Source organism: Pteropus medius, unplaced genomic scaffold (genome assembly GCF_902729225.1).
Source record: "Pteropus medius unplaced genomic scaffold, Ma_sr-lr_union100, whole genome shotgun sequence".
In the NCBI taxonomy this organism is placed as follows: Eukaryota; Metazoa; Chordata; class Mammalia; order Chiroptera; family Pteropodidae; genus Pteropus; species Pteropus medius.
In genome coordinates this window covers 10,125,047-10,130,976 of record NW_024349796.1, presented here as the reverse complement: position 1 = coordinate 10,130,976, position 5,930 = coordinate 10,125,047, and positions in this window count along the sequence as shown.

The following is a 5,930-nucleotide window of genomic DNA, read 5'->3' as shown; positions in this document are numbered from 1 at the left end:
ATCCCCAAGTTCTATGCATTCTTTCTCCTAGGAATCAAATCTGTCACTTTCTGTGTACACTCACTCAACCTGACTGGGTCATTCCATACCCCCAACACTACCATCACCCTGAATCACTGCCATATTCTGGATTACTACGATAGCTGCTTAAGTGTTCTCCCTAACACCCATGTGGCTCTCCCTTACCTGTTGTTACTACATGTATCTCACTAAAAAGTTAAAACTCCCACTTAGGATTTTGTGCCTTTTGCCCTCTTGATAACCTCCAAAATCCTTAAGATGAGTTGTAAAATTAGCTTCCATCGCTTAGCTCTTTACCTGAGTCCGTTCCCTTTGCATATGCCACTATCATTATCAACCAAACATCAACTACGCTTCAAAATTTTATTCCTCAAATTCACCTCACTTTCTCCCTATCCTCAGGATCTTTGATTGTGTAGTTTATTCTACCTGAACCACAATTTTTACTTGGACCTCTTCACTTGCCCAACCTTAACCTATCCTGTAACTGCAGACTAGATTGTCAGTCCCGCCACAAAGCTTTCTGTGATCCTGTGAGGCTGGCCGATCCCAATGATCTCATTGTTTCGTCTATTAAAGCACACTCATACAGCTTTTTGTATATTTTGTATATTTTGTCTCGTTGCCGGCATCTCTCTCTTGACACCAATTAGATTTAGTTTTAGGAGGAAATAATTGTTTCTATCTTAATAAAAACTGAGTACATTTAGCAAAGTGCCTGAAATAAAGTTGCTTAATGAGTATTGGCTAAGTAAATGAATGAATGGTGATTAAGTAAGCACTAAATGGAGGTGTCATTAATATCATATGTATAGCAAGATTAAGAAAATTCTTTCTACGTGAAAGCAAAAAGGAACTTTTGCATCTAAACTATGACTCAAGATGGCAGTAGCTTTAATAGTTGAGAAAGGACAGAAATGGAATTCTAAGATAATGGTTTTGGTGTCCAAATCATAAACATAAATGATATTTCAAGTAGCATCAAAACTAAGAATACTTAATATTCAAGAATTGTTAAGAACAAGAATATAAAAGCATGACTAATTATTAATTTGAGATGCAATTATAAAGAATTATCATGATCATGCCCATAATTGTGGAAAACTCAATTTTCATTTATGTTCTCTTAGTCATAGTTTCTAGAGATAGACCAAATGAATGCGAGTCCACAGGTAAAGTGAAACACAAATCCTCTACTCACTCATGAGCACAGTGTAGGTTACACTGTGTTGTCACTCCTGAATTTAAATATTAACAGTAATATACAAACAGTATCGGAATAGGTGGCCTCTCCCCCTCTGGAAGGTTGTATACTACAGATAACTTTAACAAGTTCCCTCCAAATCTGTAAAGGGCATGGGGCGTGGAGGTGGTGGGGAGGAGGGCGGTGATGATGAAAACGGCATGCTATTATTATTTTCTTGGCAACAAAATTAACCTTTCTTGAGTGATTTTGATATGACACTCATTTCACCAAGATTTCTTTATTTCACCTTCCAGATGCATAATGGGGTGTCTATGATTATTGCCATTTGCTTGTTGGGAAGACTGAGGTTTAAGGCGAATAAACATGAAACAGAGGAAGGATTCAATGAAAGTAGTCTTGAAGCCAAACTGAAAACCATGCACTCTCCATTACAGCTCATTACAGACTAATTAGAACTGATTGCAGATTTAAAGTTCCTTACTAGGGTTTTTGTTGTCAATTAATGAAATGTTTTTGAACAAAATACAATTTTAAAATTGAAACTATAAATAGTAGAAATAGAAAAAAAGTTAAAGTTAAAATGAGAGATTATTATCTCAGTCAATTATAAGCAAGTGATCTGAGTAACTACATATTATGGCTTTTCATAATATACATTTTCATAATACAGGTTTTTAAAGCTTATCTGCTTCATATAATTTAATATTTTCAAGTACTAATTTAAGGAACAATAGCATGAAAATTCAGGACTACAGCTAAGAAATGTATATTTTATGGTATTATTTGGCAAGAAAGACCCTGGATGTTAAAAAAAAAAAAAAGTTTTAAAGGCACGGCTTTCTAGAACAGCAGTTAAATTCAAGTATTAAATCTGATAAACATATTCAAACATATATAATGTAATGCATCTCTTCCTGTATGCATATATGTATGGATTTTCATTTTTGAATGCTCAGGACCTATATATAGCATATAGTCAATTCATAAAAAAATGTAATGATGTATTGATTTATGGCTTTAGTTAAATACTAGTTATGATCTATAATTTTAGACTTAAATGACTCCAAATTTTTCTTCCTTAATCTACACATTGTGTATTTAAAGGTAATGGATTTTTAAGGAGTCTAATGCAGTAGAATTTGGCATTTTTTATATAAAGATGCCAAGAAATTCATCAAATTATAAAATCTTACGGACATTACATAATTTGTTCTATTTTCCGCATAAATAGTTTGAATGTTGCCATTCTATTTTCCGTACTCCACCATAGGTATAGAGAAATGATTGTTTTATCTTTGTGCATCCATTGAAATAATGTGCGAATGAGAAGAAAGTCATCCTGACTCTTAGATATATTTACCACTGGGTTCCTCAAAGAATTATACCAAAATTAGATGTTTTTTGCTTATGCATTGATGATTCTATTTCCCTCGGAAAAGTAAAACAAATTTCTAAAAAGCTAAATAGTAATAATAATCTCTAAAACAAACAAACAAAAAATACCATTTAACTGCAGGCATCGCCAAAACCTGAGGTTATCCAAATTAGACACTACGGATAAAAAGAACTCCTGTTTGAATTAGCAGTTCTTTTTGAATTTTAAAGACAAGTGTCCTGGTGGTTTAATAACTACTTTAAATACTTCTAAACATGGTAGTGCAAAAATCATTAAAATTACTCTATACTGGATGGTTTTCCATTCGCGAACATTGCGAAGTTTCACGATATGCTACTATCACCTTCTTTATCATCTTTGTTCATACACCAGATTATGAAGGCCTTGCTGTCAGGATTATGGCTCAGAAATCCCTGTGGCCTTCAACACTTAGCACACTGTCACACATGTAGTACAGGTATGGAATAGGCACTGAATTAAATTCTTGTTTTCTTTTAATTTTATGGGCTGTTTTATTTTATCTGCTTACATTAGCAAGATTGCCACTGTATTGCTCTGTAATACATTACTATTATACTTGTACTTTTTCACTTTTTTCTTAAAAAACATTTTTAAATCCTTGTTTTAAATCACATTGTATAGGTTCAGACAGACCTTAATGATGAATGTTTCTAGTCATTTAACTGCTAACCCTGTATTCCAGAGGGTCCTTCTTATTATTTAGTTTAGCTGATCAGGTAGTACAGTGCCTCTGAATTACAGCTTTAAGTGTTTTCCATCTTAATGAGGGTTTGGATTCCTCTGAGTATGTACTGAAGAGAGAACTAGTCTCCTGCTTGATTCTGTCAATACAATCTTATCCTACTGAGAAAGAGAAAGTTAAATGCTACTAGCTTATAGAACTGATTAGAAAAAAAATGAAGAGAAGGGAGTTCTAGTCCTTAATTCTGTGCAGCACAGAGGGAAATTTATTCTTAAAATCTCAAAATTTCAAGAGTCACCTGGGTTATCTTTATATTTTAAATTAAAAAAAAAAACACCTCGGTGTTTCAACATATGTGGTCATATAACAAAACATCCTAGTAAGATTCAAATCATATTTAAGTTTAGTTTATAAAGAATGTGACCAAAGACTAAAGTTCAGATGCAGGATGTTTAGAATAGTTTATTTAGATTGAAAATCTAATTTTAAAGTAAAATATGAAAAAATGTTTTAGAAAATTTAGTGAAATTACTGTCTTAGACTACTACAACAGTGAAACCAAAGACAGCTTGAAATAAAGATTAAAGTAATGCACATACAGGAATGTACGTACAGGAATGGAGTGAAAATAATGATATGGACATCTGGATTTAATTTAGTTACTATAATGGGCAGCATTATTTTTTGTTTTTTTTTTTCCTTATTATAGTCCAATATTAAAAAGCATTCTAGTTTTAAAGAGAATAAATCATTTCTTGTCGATAAAAGAATTTGTCACAAGTGAAAATTTAAAGGGGATTTCAGGAATCATTAATTTGAAATAAAAACATACCACATGCAAATCTATACAAGTACAAAGATAATAAATCTTTTGCCCCTGACTTTATGGATATGGTCTCTGTTACAGTTTGCAAAGCTTTAAAAATGCTTTTAAAAAATTAATAAGGATGCTGAGAATAAACTGAAAGTATGATACTAACTTATTTGGCAAAGGTGTTTCCAGCCTACTGCTGGAAATAAAGGCTTACAAATATATTCACAGAACAAGACAATACTGAAATGGAGTTGAGAAATCTTGGAGTTTGGTAACCAACTGGATAATAAAATCTATCAATCTATAATAGGACCAAAATTTACCTTAGTGTTCACCAGGACTAGAAGATTGCATAAACTATTTTATTAGAAGTTATTTGTAGAAACATTGCACACAAAAGCAATATTACACTTAAGAAACTTTCAAAGCAAGTTCACTAAAATTATTTAAGTTTTTTTAAAAAGGTCCTGATTATTTAAGCCATAAAAAAACTTTGAAAATTTCAAAATAAGAATCTTAAGTTTCATTTTATCCATTTGCAAGAAATCAAAATGTTCAAAACTTTTAAAACTTTTAAATATGGTCAGTGGATTCCTAAATTTATCTTCTAATCTTGATTACAGATATAATTTAATTCACAGCATAATAATTCTTGTAATTATTTAATATTTCCTATAATAATTTAATAATTTCCATAATTCCAGAATAAACAACATTAGGTAGGGATTTATGTCCGTTTTATTCACTAACGCGCGCGCGCGTGCACACACACACACACACACACACACACACACACACACACAAACCTGGCACAGATTAGAGTCTCAATAAATATATGATGAAATAAGAAAAATAAATTTGTAAATTCTTGTGATGTTAAGCAGATTTCCTTTGTTAATTCTAATTATTAAAAACCAAAAGTTATATCCTTTGGAAATGTTTTCATTAAAACAATTTCTGAAAAAAAATGATAAGATGACAACTCAATCATCACTCTGAGAATTGTTATGGCTTTATTTGCACAACTGCTTTCATTCCTAAATCCCTCTGTAACAGTGATCCTTTAATATCCTAGGTAGAAAATGTATTCCTATTGACCTATGTCTATACTGAGGAATTTGGCAACTCCCGTCTCCTCTCAAAGAGAATTATATTACGGTATCAAAATTGAACATGTATGGAAATAAAATGAATGGTCAAGCATTAAATTCACCTTAGTGGATTAATTAAAAGAAAGCATACTTCAAATAGCGAACAAACAAACAAAAAGCTTATATGTCTCTTTTGCACAACTGTTATATCTTTTAATTGTTATATTTTCAAGGTTCACTGTAGTGCATACCATTGATCAGATACCCCATAAATATAATTTTTAAAAGAACCAAAAATAACAACAAAAAGAAGTCATCCACAATAAGCTAACCAATCCAACATCAAGTAGGTAAGTCTTTATTTGCTGTTCTCCAATGCTTTCCGAACCACCACCTAATAAATATGTCAGAAAGTTAGATGTTTCTAATTAGAGAATGATCCTTAGCAATGAACCTTTGCACACCTTGTCCAGTTGCCAGACATGCTGAGATGGACCATATTTTCACATGGTGATGAGCCTTACATTGCCTGCTGTTAGTAATATATTCTAGCCTGTCTAAGCTTTTTTCTAACAATAAGCATCTTATTTACCCATTATTTACCAACAGACAATTTTCACATTTGCTATTTTCAAGGATCACTCTTATCAATATATTACATTAACTTCTATGATAGCTCAAATTGTCTTCAAACTCAG